We start from the raw sequence: 14,060 nt of genomic DNA, 5'->3' as shown, positions 1-14,060 counted from the left end.
ATTATATTCAATGGGCAAAAACTAAAACTATTTCTATTTAGACAAGGAGCAAGACAGGGATGTCCACTCTCACCACTCTTATTCAACATAGTACTGGAAGTCCTAGCCACAGCCATCAGAGAAGAAGAAGAAGAAGAAAAAGAAGAAGAAGAAGAAGAAGAAGAAGAAGAAACTTCTTTATTAAGCAATAAAAATACTAAGAACGTGTGACTAAGTCGTTGAAAAAAATAGAAAGGGGTAAAACCTTCAGAATCCAGTCACTTAAAAAGAGGTGTACAAAAAAGAAGGAAATTCTCCCAGATGTTAAGAGAGATGGTTTTTTAAGTGTGCATGAATATGGATGTTAAATAGACTATGCTTTGCCAAAATCAGGATACCTATTTTAAAATTTTAACTTGATTTATTCCATCATTTCTAAGATGGGAAAGTTTGATTTATTATCAAACCTCAGCAAATGCTGAATAAATTTGGTATATGATCTTCAAATGAGCTTACTTTTAAAATTATGATTCAAAAAAAATAAAAATATGATTCAACCAATTAATTGGGTAAGCATGTTATTATATACTCTAAATTCTATACCAAAAAAAAATTGTCCTTTATGTTTTTAAAACACATCCAGTAGATCACAGAACACAATACGGCTGTTTAAGAACAGCAGCAAGATTTGAGGAAGAAGAGAGTGAAAGGAGAGGATTAATTATTAAAATAGACAAAGTTCTGTGACACAAATGTTTCTCTTCTATAGCTTAAGTACTGGCCCTTCTGGGTGGAAAAAAAAAGAGAGAGAGAGAGAATATGAACTTTTTCTTATAAAACTTTCTCAAATGAGAAAACAAAACTGTGTAGGAAGAAAAAGAAGTCGGGAACAATAGCAGCCTTTTTGCAATAAATAACCCTGCGGTGTCTCTTGCCATGCTAGACAATCAGATAGTGGCAATAAAGGCACAATTACATACGGTGCTCTGAGCATCAAATCACAGATTTCCCCCTTGAGTTCTGGCTCTACAAAAAAGGATGTTAAATAAAGTGCCACATGTTCACATTTTCATTTTAATTACCTCTTTAAAATGCTAAGATTTGGGAGCCAAATGGGACTCGTACATTTTCAATCACATTAGACTCAATATTTTAAATCATTAAATTCTCATTATACCCTCCTGCAGTTCATTTGATACCCTAGCTATATTTAATATGATGTGTTTAAGTAACTTGCCTAAGACCATTTAAGAAGTTAGTAAAAAAAGCAAAAATGGGACCTGCAACAGCATTTCTGTGTGCTAGCTGAGTGATGTTAGAATTCAAACTCTGTGGGTCCGTATGAAAGGAGAAAGTTGATCCAGCAAATCCCGTCATCTTTTCTAGCCCTAACAGTGAATGGCTGCCTAGTCTTCCTTTGAGGCTTGAACTTCCTATATCCCTCTTTTGTTTCAATTTAAGGCTCTCAAAAATCAATATCATATGTTCTCTCTAAAGCAGTGGTTTTCAACCTTCTGGCCCTTTAAATACAGTTCCTCATGTTGTGACCCAACCATTAAATTATTTTCATTGCTACTTCATAACTGTAATGTTGCTACTGTTATGAATCATAATGTAAATATCTGATATTCAGGATGGTCTTAGGCGACCCCGGTGAAAGGGTCATTCAACCGCCAAAGGGGTCGAGACCCACAGGTTGAGAACCGCTGCAGTCTAAAGGCATCTTGAGGATCTGCCCCCATTCAGATGAGCACTTACTTATTCCTTTTACAATTGCTTTGAGAAATCTTGATATCAGTGAAAATGGACACCCTCTCTGCCCACACTATCCAATAACCTGTAATATAACCCTACTGCTATGGATTTAATGTTAAAAATTCTAGCCCCCAATGTGATGATATTAGGAAGTGGGGCCTTTAAGAAGTAATCAGGTCATCAGGGTGGATGGAGCCCTCATGAATGGGATCACTGCCTTGAAAAGAGGAGACCATTAGCACTTGCTCTCTCTCTGCTCTCTGCCATGTGAGGATCCAAGAGGACAGTCATCTGCAAACCAGGATGCCAGGTCTTCTCGCACCTTAATCTCACATTTCTCAGCCTCCAGGACCAAGAAAAATAAATGTTTGTTGTGTAAGCCTCCCAGTCCATGGTTATTTGTTACAGCAGCCTGAGCTGACTAAGGCACCTATCATTCTTCAGATCAGGAAGCCGCCCACTTTCACCTCAGCTTTCATGGAGCTAAATAATTCTGATTCTTCTCGTAGTTTGTTTTCCTATGCCTTTAGCATTTCCTTCCTTCAAATGGCTCATTTCTTAAAAACCTCAAGGGGCACAATAATATAGAGCCTGGTTTATACTGTTTGAGTGGGGTGACCTTTTTCACCCCAATGTAGGTATATGTGCTTGTTGGTTTTTGTTTTAATTAATCACACTCAGCTATATTATATCATTTAGGGTTAGCTTTATTTCAACAGCTCCAACACTTGACTATAATCGGTAGTTATCTGTTCTCTATCTTTCTAGCTCCCTTTTCCTCCAAAGATAAAATAACTTCTACAATTGTAAAACAAGGATCTGGTCACTATTACCCTGTTGTTAACTGAATTATGCGCCCCTGAAATTCATATGTTGAAGCCCCACCCGCTGTCAGTACCACAGAATGTGACAATGTTTAGAGAGAGGGCCTTTCAAGGGGTAATCAAGGTTAAATAAGGTCATTTAGCCAATATGGCTGGTGGGAAGACACAAGGAGAAGATGGCCATCTACATGCCAAGGAGAGAGGCCTCGGCAGAAACCAGCCCTGCCGACACTTTGAACTCAGAGTTGTAGCCTCCAGAACGGTGAGAAAACAAGTTTGCGTTGTTGAAGCCACCTGGGCTGTGGTATTTTGCTATCGCAGCCCTAGGAAACCAGCACAGGCTCCTCTTCTGGTTATGACCTTGATCTAACCTCCATACCCACTGCTACCGGATAGACTAGAGGAATAAGGTAGTGACTGAGCCTCATTCCAGCGCACACAGCCAGCATTGCAGTATCTTCACCATCATGTCTGGTCCCGTTCATAGGGGAGGAGAGCTTCAGGACTTTCACAAAAAGAGAAACACAATTGCAGTAAATTAAACTAGATTTTCAATGTTCCCCTGTATTTTCTTCTTCACACCCAAAGAATTAACAGCCTAGCAAGTCCCAGTTGAATAGCCAAAGGTTTTCCTAAGGAAAAATGAGACAAATTTACTCTGGCCATCTTTCCCCTAATGTTGGTTCCAACAGCCATTGTACCGGATATTTTCCCAAATCTTGTGTTCCAAGAGTCCAGCTCAGTAATAACCCACAGGAAACCAACTTCTTTTTCAGAGGAACCTAATATTTGAGCCTGGTATCAAGACCAGAATATTCCTAAGGAGAGAGGCTTACTCATCAGATGGTCACTAAACAGTTAAGATTTTGACCATTTTTTTTTTTAAATTCATTCACTTCTTCAGAAAACATATACTGAGTACCTACTGTGTGCAAGGCTCTGCTGAGAGACCAGGGCTACACATGATAATAAATCATCAACACATCAAAAGCCATAGGAGTTTACCAGGAAGCCAGAGTGTGAAGATTCCTAAGAAAAGAGAAGAGTGAGACATTATAAAATATCAGAATTTTAAGATTATGAGAGAAAATGACACCAAAGATGGCCTGTTCTTCTAGGACAGTGGTCAGCAAACTATGGCTCGTGAGCCACATGCGGCTCTTTGGCCCCTGGAGTGTGGCTCTTCCACAAAATACCACGTGCGGGCATGCACATACAGTGCGATTGAAACTTCGTGGCCCATGCGCAGAAGTCGGTTTTCGGCCTGGGCGAGTCTATATTGAACAAGTGGCAATAGAAGAAGTGGGGGGTGTCGGTCAGTTTGGCAACGGGAGACGTGGTGCAGGTGGGCCGCGGGATACTCAGCACGGGGAAGGTACATTGTTTTGAGGTACGTTCCCTGAGGTCGACCACTTCCAACTCTCCCATCCACACTCGTCTATCTGAAACAAGCATACAAGAGGAGTGTGGATGGGAGAGTTGGAAGGTGTCGACCTCAGCGAACGTACCTCAATCAGATTGAGGACCTTTTTAGCAAAGGCCAGCTTAGGAGTACCCTAATTAAGTTAATAACAATGGACCTACCGATATAGTTTAAGTTTAAGTTTAAGTTTGGCCCTCAAAAGAAATTTCAATCGTTGTACTGTTGATATTTGGCTCTGTTGACTAATGAGTTTGCTGACCACTGTTCTAGGATATGCATAAGCTTAGAAAATCAAAACAAGCGTAGCACACTGATTGGGCAGATACTGTATTCAGATGTGATGTGGAAGCTAGTCATGTGATGCCTCACAAAGAAGATATGTGGGTCTCTTTTCCTCTGTCTCTATCCCTCCCGGACAAATGTGTGGATCCATTCCTATGCAACGCCCCCCCCCCTCGCCCACCCTCACCCCCCCACAGAAAACAGACACTGCTTACATTCAGATAAAGTAGCCAAGTTATTTTACAAAACGCACTTCAGGTTTTTTTGAACCTTTTAACACCATGCCATCCCTGCTACGCTCTTTGAAACAAGTTTCCATGAGGCAGAGGGAATAAATAAACATCCTGTGCTGTTAGCAGTTTCTCTCTGCTGTGTGGGTAAAGGGGATGGAGGTGGCAGTGGCAGTGGCAGCCTGGATGGGATGGTGGGGGCAGGGCCTGAGGAAACAGTGCTGCTTTTTCATGCGTTGCTGTGAGAGATTCACGCAGACCAGACCGCTGAGGAAGGGGGAAGAGCCTGAACCCACTCAAGAGAGCGCCTCAAGGGCAGTGGTGTTCTCTCCACAGGCACGTGATCAGGAACAAAGGAATCTTTATTCATCTCTTTCTGCGGCACTGGTTTGCTTTCTATTCCTTAGGAGCAGCTGAAAAAAGACCATGAGCAGCCCCTTTAATCAGCTGTGGGAGAGATGAAAGGTTTCAGAAGAGAAGCTGTCATTTTGGAGAATGGTGCATTCACATTATAGAATAATCTTTAAAGAAAAGAACTGTGCGAGACTGATCTTTTAATTATAGAGGCATAAACACATCTGTGAAATCCACCAATTTCACCGTGGATTACTCTCTCCTGAAAAGCCACATATTCAGTAAACAAAGATCTCAATTTGGAAATGGCTTCTCTCCCTAATACATGTCTTTGAGCGAGCCCCCTTCCCCACCCCACTTCTAAATTCCAGCCAGTATTATGAGAAACTGCAAACAGAAAAATGTGCAACCTTTCGGAGATGGGGTTTAAGGGCTTATATAAGTTTTTATAGGTTCTGTTTGCTACCAAGTAAGTTCTAGCTTCTCAAAAATCAGATCAAATCTGTTAATGATTTCATGATCCCAGTCTTATAGGAAAAATTCTTTTATTTATCCGAAAATCTCAAAGCATTTTCATCACACTCATGAATCTTATCCCAGCTCTGGCTGAAGAATACAAGCAAGAATCAAATCTTAGAATTTTTGCTGTACCTCTACAGTGCTAGTAGACACATATAAATATTTATATGCCCTGGCCCGTGTTGCTAAGTGGTTGGAGCATTGGCCCCACACAGAGAAGGGTCCTGGGTTTAACTCCCAGTCAAGGGCACATACCTGGGTTGCAGGTTCAATAGCTGGCCCAGTTGGGGCATGTGCGGGAGGCAACCAATAACTGTGTCTCTCTCACATCGATGTTTCTGTCTCTTTCTCCCCCTCCCTCTCTCTCTTCCACTCCCTCTAAAATTCAATGGAAAATATCCTCAGGTGAGGATTAACAAAAATATATATAGTTATTGAGTTGAAATGACATCATTCACAACATTGATAACTCCGACACCCCAAAGTTTTAAGTCACAGTTTCTTCTAATTCCTTCTAAGTCAGCGGTTCTCAACCTGTGGGTCGCGACCCCTTTGGTGGTCAAATGACCCTTTCACAGGGGTCACCTAAGACCATCCTGCATATCAGATATTTACATTATGATTCATAACAGTAGCAACATTACAGTTATGAAGTAACAATGAAAATAATTTAATGGTTGGGTCACAACATGAGGAACTGTATTTAAAGGGCCAGAAGGTTGAGAACCACTGTTCTAAGTGAACAACAAGCAGAAAAATAGTTCCTGGCCCCTAGGTGATTATATCTTTACTGATTCATATTTTATTTAATTTTTCTTAGTAAGACAGCCTGGACGCAACTCTACCGTCACATACACAAGTGACCCAAGGGCTGTCTGTGACCACTTTCCCTTTCCTGCTATTTCTGGATCTTGAGTCTACCCTACTCCTTGGGGAGTTCAGAGACATTTGTGAGTTCCCATTTCAGGAAATCCCACTGCATTTGAAGTTCTCTCTCCCAGAAAAAAAGAAAACCTAAAGGAAAAGAAGAGCCTCTGTCTTCTCTATTGCTTTCTCTGTCGATGTTTTGGTTACTTTTCATTGAAAACTTTCTCTAACAGGAAGATATTTACACAATCTTTTAATATCCCTCCTTTGGTGTTATTCCTTAACTTTGTTAAGGAATGAAGATACTTTAATAGATGATAGTTAGATGACTTCCCAAGGGAGGTTGATTCTTCATATTATTTAGTAAATTGTTATTCTGAAGCAATTTTATTTTTATCTATTGGTATCCGTTCAACTCTGTTTCCAAAGGTGGGTGCCAAGTTTTAGTTCCTCCTGTTTGCAAAATTATCTGTTCCTGGGGTGGGAAGGATCCAGGCTCTTCAAGTAACACTTCCACATGTGGGCTTCTCTTCTAGGCCCAGATAATTATTCATTATTCTCAGATGCCTCCCTTTGCATTCAGAACCTGAGCTCCAGGAACCATCATCTCTTCAAAATAGTATAACTAGCTTTCAGATGGGTTTTCATCCAGTTTCTTCTTAAATCCTCTCAAAAAAAATTTTGAGACTAACCAACCCAATTTTAATTTAAATAAGGAGAGGAAGAAAAGAACATAGTGTCAAGAAATTTTCTCTTGCCCAGCCCGTGTGGCTCACTGGTTGAGTGTCCACCCAGGAACCAAGAAGTCACTGGGGTTCAATTCCTGGTTAGGGCACATACCTGAGTTGTGGGCTCCATCCCGTAGGGGTCATGCAGAAGGCAGCCAATCAATGAGGTTTCTCTCTCAATGATGTTTCTGTTTCTTTATCCCTCTCCCTTCCTCTCTCTCTAAAAAAACAAAAAGGGTGGGGTGGGGGGAGAAATATTCTCTTTTTGATGGGAAAGCATAATTATCTCACATGTAGTTGTGTTTCTTCAGCACTTGCAAAAAGGCAAAGCGCTGGTCAGGGAGACTCAGAGGCCAACTCTAGGCCAACACAGTCCTCGGTTCACTGAAAATGGGCTTCAGTTCAGTCTCTGACTCATCCCCTCAACCTCCATTCCTCTATTCTTAGCACTGCCCTATGGCCAGCTAGCGACCCACACTGACCTCCTAAGCAGGTGGAATTCCCCTGAGATGGAATGGGCTCCACTGGCATTTGGGAGCCCTTAAGAAAGACTGGTTCACGTACAGTATTGCACATATTCTTAATATTATACTCTTACACTGTATTATATACTTTTGTTTGCAACTGTATATTCACCACTTAAAGCTCACCACCAGACAGGGATGTCACCTTCTTATAGGAGAGACTATGTTTCATTGATCATGGTTTTCCTAGTGCCTATACACAATAGATGTTCAAGAAATGATTGTTCATCTTCACCTATTGTTGCTTTTTATAAGGTCATCAGGAACTCAGCAAGGGGACTTGACCCAAAATGAAGGAGCTTAACAGACCACACTCATAAGAACAACATTTGATAAAACAAGTTAATAAGAGAGTGTCAAAAGAGGCACAGCTAATAAAAGATAAAATATAAAAAAAATAAATAAATAAGAGAGTGTCCCCTGAAATCATTAAAGGAAGAAAATCCTAAAACAAGCTGGGGAGAGGGAGGAATGGTAGAAGAGAGAGGAAACCACAGGCCGGATGTCAGAAATAAGAGACTAGAAAGTGTTGACTTAAGACAAGACCAGACAACTAAATGCCATCCTGCAGCATAGAGCAACTAAAAAAGATAAAGAATAGACTTTATCATTAAGGGTTATCCAGCTTTCCCCCACACCCCGGCTCCACCCCACATCACAGGCCTCCCCTACCAGCCCCACCCAGGGGATTGGTGGATACCAGTTTTTAGCCTTCTTTCCCTTGAGTCTCAGTGAGCCTGCTTTCCTTTCCCTCCCTTAGAACCCTTTGGACATGCATTCCTTGATCTCAATAAAGCCTTCCCTTATCCACCCTCATTCCTTCCTTTGAAAGATAACCAACCATTTAGAATGGCCTCCTTCTTACCCCTCTTCATCAGCTCCACCACCACCACCTTTGCAATGGAGACTTAGGTCCACCCCGCTTGTTTTACTTCCCTGCCCACAGGCATTTCAGCAGGCCTGATCTTTAGGACTAATCTTTATAGATGAGCAATGCCCAAACAACTGATTCAAATAACCTATACATTAATCTCTGGCCAATAAGGAATTTCATGGCTGATTTTCAGACTCTTCCTTGCTGCTGGCTATCATGATGAATAAGCTACATTTATTCTTTTGTTGTCTCTATCTGCATTACATTGATGTGGTATGTTCTGGGGGTCAGGCAAAATAAAAGTATAACAACAACAAAACTTGCACAATTCTGAGGCTTTCTTAAAATGAGAGTCATTATTAGAAGGGCGATAGCATAAAACTGTACTGTCCTGATGTCTGCCAATCTTAGATTTGAATCTCAGTTTTATTTTAAGTAACTGAACCACTCTAAATCTCAGTTTTCTTTTTTTTTTAAATATATTTTATTGATTTTATACAGAGAGGAAGGGAGAGAGATAGAGTTAGAAACATCGATGAGAGAGAAGCATCGATCAGCTGCCTCCTGCACACCCCCCACCGGGGATATGCCCGCAACCAAGGCACATGCCCCTGACCGGAATCGAACCTGGGACCCCTTAGTCCCCAGGCCAACGCTCTATCCAGTGAGCCAAACCAGCCAGGGCTGAATCTCAGTTTTCTTACCTGTGAAAGGATAAGTAATACCCGCTTCCTCAGAGAGTTACTGTGGGCTTTTAACCCCTCTGCTGTCTACACTACCTCCAATTACAACATCAATCTTGGTTCTTCCTTCACTTATCTCCATCAGATCCTTGAGATTCCTGATATCATAGAGTGAACTCCACTAGCTGAAGGAAAACACTACCCCAGTTCTGTTATTTATTTTTTAACTATATTTAAGTGTATTCAATTCTTAACCAACTGCAGCCTGATTTATTTCAAATTCAATGGAATTTCTTTTAGGAAAAGGATCTGTTCTAATTAATATGACTGAATATATGTATGGCATGAGCATAAAGGTTTAAGAAGCCAGTGGTTCCCAAATTGAGGATTGCACATATCTTGGACACCTCAAGGTATATGCTCACTATTCATTATTTGGAGACTGTAAGAACAATAATCTATATGTCTATATACACATACGTATGTAAATACTGAAGGGAAGCAAAGTTTGTCCCCCAGAATGTGCCTTTTGGAATATTGATTTTAAGCTGGTTATTTTTAAGAAACAAAAGATGCAAAAAGAACCTTTGAATCTTTACCTGCCTAAGAAATTCAGATAGAAGACCAGCTCCAGGAAGGGATAACTACGGTTTAATATGAACTGTGTGTGATAGATAAGAGCCTAGCAAGGCCCATTTGATGAAAGTCCTCTCTGTGTCCCATTGTTAAAGTTGACCCAGCAAACATTTATTTACCACACATTTGCTTTCCATCTCCATGTGAACTGCTTTCCTGCCCTTTGAAGTTTCCCAGACCACAACCCCATCTCCCTTTCCCCTTAGCTTCAGAATGACACATAAGCCTCAACTGCCTAATCTTTCTTTGGGGGTCTTATAATATTTCTATGGCACCCCCACATTTATTACATCTATGATAAATTTTGGACATTTTCTCCTGTTAATCTGTCTCATGTTCATTGAAGTATTAGCCCAGCCAGAAGAACTTAGACAAATGGGAGGGAAATTATTTTTTGCATCCCTACAATACAAACCGATATATCCACATATATTAAAAAAACACACACAGAGCATTGCTGCTTCAGAGATACATGTAAATGCTATTTAGTAATACAATATAAATTTATTTTAAAACATGACTTAATTTATAAAAGCTTTTATCATTGTGTGTGTTGTCAGTCTACATTTGCTAATATTACAACATGTAGTGGTTCTAATTATTTAAATTTAATACTACAGTATTAATATCTTATTATATCTTGTTATTGATGGTATTAGTGACATTTGATTATTAATAAGAATAGCCAATACATTATGTGTCAGGCACCGTTCTAACAACTTAACATATATTAACTCATTAAATCCTTACAATGATCCTATGAGGCAGAACTATTGTCATTTCCAACTTACATATTAGGAAAATGAGGTCCAGTGAGGTTAGGTCACCTGTCATCTAGTTAGAGCTAGTAGGAGGAAGAGCTGAAATTCAAGTTCAGGTGTTCTTCTCCAGAATATGGAACCAAGCTCTTTGTTTCCCCCCTCAATCGGTTGAGAACTCAGCTATTCAATTATACATTAATGTCATTGTTTTTTATTAAAAAATTATTTGTAACAATACTGATTCCATTTTCTATGAAAATGGGCATATTTCTAGCTATGTACAAACTGAAATGCATACCCTGACTTATATTCAACCAGGGATACAACTGAGATATCTATGGCAACTGTTTTATTAAAAAAAAAACCAAAAAACAATAAATCAGTTCAAATAAAAAATAATAATGAAAACACTTCATGCTGCTTGGTCTGCCAACATATGCTCTTACCTAATGAGGTCACCTGGTCCAAAGTAAGGTTCCATTCATAACATTTCTTTGATAATCACTTTGTCATTATCTTGCTGCTTTCACCTTCTTCTGCCTCCATTAGGAAATTAGCTTAAATTGCACTATTTAATTATGTCCCGACCTGCAGGACAACAACGGGGGAACCAAGAGACACCCTAGGAGAATGAGGCAAGCAAGGGACACGAAAGAATGGAGGCAAGACAGGATTCTGATCAAGCCTCAAACTTTATTCTTACAGCGGCAGAATAATTATTTGGTAAATTGAAAGGTAACAACACCACAACAACAGAAGCAACAACTTCTAAGGAGGTTAAATACAATAAAAACAGATGACATGTTTCAACTTCTCACCTCTATACTTGAGTTATATTCACACTCACATCCATGTTCCATTTTGTCAATTGAACATTCAAGAACTTTCATTGACTCTCTGCCATGTACCAGGAATTATGCTTGGAGCTATAAATACGGGAATATAACTAAGCATGCACCAATCCTTTCAGAGAACAATTTAAAGGACTCCAGGTAGCCATTCGCTCAATTTATAATGACATTGCAAGGTAGAATGTTATCAATACCATTGGAGGGACAGAATTCCACACATGTTCTGAGCAGGGAGAGAGAACTCCAAGAGAGCCAGTAATCTGATAGGAAACCTCGCTCTCAATTCTCTCCCTAGGGCTCTCTAGCACTCCCAGTGCCACCAGGAACCCATGTGCAGAGCAGAAAGGCAAGGTCTCCTGGGGCTAGTTTTACGTCCTGGGACCAACTCATCTCAGTGTACAAAGATGACCTTCTTATTCCATGTTTTCTGCCGACTCCCTACCACTTTCCCTCAGCTTCTCCCTTTCTTTGATTTGTTACATCTTCTTTGCTTTCTTTCACATTGTCCTTCTTCTCTTAAGGTATGCTATTTCCTAGGGATATTTCCACTAGGTAACTAATGTGATATTATGTTGATGTCTGTTACCATTTCAGAAAATTGTATTTTCCAACCCTGATTCCAAATTATGGGAATTTATTCTACTTGTAAACTTACAGCCCCTTAAGCATTAAATGTTCTCTATTTGATGGCCTTAACGCTTCCTTTCTTATCCTTCTGAATCTGTGTCAAAGATGTTAGATAAAGCCAGGTCCGGAATGACTTTAGAAAAGGTCAGGCCTCTCCCAACACGGCCCTGCAGCTGTGCAGCGCCCCTGGCAGTACGGCAGCTCTTGTGGCTGCATCTGCGGGCACTTCTATTCCAAGGACCATGAAGGCAGCTGCTTGCACTCACTCTTCGTGCACAAGGTGAGTCCCCAGAAGGACGCCCGCTCCACCTTGCTGTCAAGAAGGAAACCAGCAACCTCTACAAATCCAATTTCACACTGTGGAGCCCGAGTGTCTGGGTGCCCACAACAGCCTGATGGCTGTGCTACCCTCTACACCTGGATGAGGACTGCCCTGCTCACTCCTGGGCAACTGGAACACGTGGTATGTGAAGCAGGGCCAGGCAATGCACCTGTGGCTATTCGCAGGCGGCTACCTAGCCCTCGTGGACCGCACGAACAAGCTCAAAAGCAACAAGGAGTACCTGGAGGTCCCGAAAGGTGTGGAACCAGATGTTGCTCAACTTCAGCTTCTGGAATGAGCCAAAGCCCAAAATGGGCCCCAACATCTGTGAGCTGAGAATAAGTTCAAGCCAGGAACCATGTTGAAGTGGGGGGACAACTGGGCTCGGGCCATCAAGTACCAGCAGGAGAACCAGAGGCAGTGGGTGCTCTCTTCTTACAGATAGAAGAGCCGTCTCTGGGCCTATAAAGACCTGCAGTCTCCGGAAGAGACTAGAAATGCTACTTGGAGGAAGAGGGGTTGAGGCAAAAATGTCTACTACACAATCCCCCTGGTGAGACAGATGGAGACTCGGATCATGATCTCTTGGAAGATCTCGCCTCTCCAGTGAGGCTGCTGCCACCTCATTCCCACGGACTGAGAGCTCAGTCCTGTGGTCTTGGTTTTCTCTCAGATCTGGGAGGACTCTGGAGGCTGATGCTCTGAGGACTTGCAGCTCGGCCTGGACACTTCCCACCTTCCCTGCCCATCCCTTGCCCTGTGCTGGCAGCAGTTTTTAATTTCTCTGAATGAAGAATGGCAACCTTTTATGTCTTCTCACATTTCCCCTGAAGATTCCTCATCTCTAGGCCACCATTCTCCAATGATCACCATGGAAAACCCTCAGTTTATCTTTAGTTGCACAAAAGGTAGTGTTCCTAGTAGTTAGAGGTGGGGTGGGGAAAGAAGAGGAGAAACTAGACCAGTCTCTTAGGAATTCCATGGTCTCTATGGGGCCATCCACTTGCTGGGCAGTCCAAACCAAGTCCCTTTTGCTGGGGAAAAGCCTGAACTGCCACAAGAAATAAAGGGAAACTTTTAAGTTAGCAAAGTTAGCAGAAGGTCCACCTAATTCACCCAGAAAGGCAGCTGAAAGGATCTGGAGGCAGGAAACAGAATGGAACAGAAATAAGAACCCAGAAGGTAAAACATAGAGTTCAGAACTTAGGTTTGAGCTGTAGAGCTTGGAATACAGAACGGGGAATATAGAATAGAGGCAATAGAAGCCCACTTGGGAGCATTTCCTAATACAGACAGTTGGAAGGAGGCTCATCTCTTTCTCTCTTTAATCAGGTTGAAAATTGAATGTGTAGTTGCAGCCCTCTGTGGAACGGCCCTCCCTTTTCCTTCCTATGGGCACAGATAGGGGCCAGGGCTTGTATGTTCCTCACCCTGCAACCCTTTCCTCCCACTCCACATTTGATCAGCCCAACCTTCATTCTGCTGGGCTATTGGGTATGTGGAGTGGGATAAGTGACTTTGAGGGCCTCCTCAGTGACCCCCATTCCTCCCCATACATCAGGAACCTCTGGGAAAATTGATTCTGCCTCCCTCTCAGGAAAACTTATGCTGGAGTTGCTGATGGAACCCATTAAATGTTTACTTTTTAAAAAAATGTTATTGATTTTTTACAGAGAGGAAGGGAGAGGGATGGAGAGTTAGAAACATCGATCAGCTGCCTCCTGCACACCCCCTACTGGAGATGTGCCCCCAACCACGGTACCTGCCCTTGACCGGAATCGAACCTGGGACCCTTCAGTCCACAGGCCAAAGCTATATCCA

The 14,060-nt window shown here is 41.7% G+C and overlaps 1 pseudogene; it reads left to right on the top strand.

Annotated features, from left to right (window-relative positions):
- Positions 1 to 2,706: 2,706 nt before the first annotated feature.
- LOC102757788 lies at positions 2,707 to 12,849 on the top strand (annotated as a pseudogene).
- Positions 12,850 to 14,060: the final 1,211 nt, after the last annotated feature.

Source organism: Myotis davidii, unplaced genomic scaffold, assembly GCF_000327345.1.
Source record: "Myotis davidii unplaced genomic scaffold, ASM32734v1 scaffold54, whole genome shotgun sequence".
NCBI lineage: Eukaryota > Metazoa > Chordata > Mammalia > Chiroptera > Vespertilionidae > Myotis > Myotis davidii.
The sequence above is the reverse complement of the archived record's forward strand: the minus strand, read 5'-3'. Positions and strand labels throughout refer to the sequence as shown.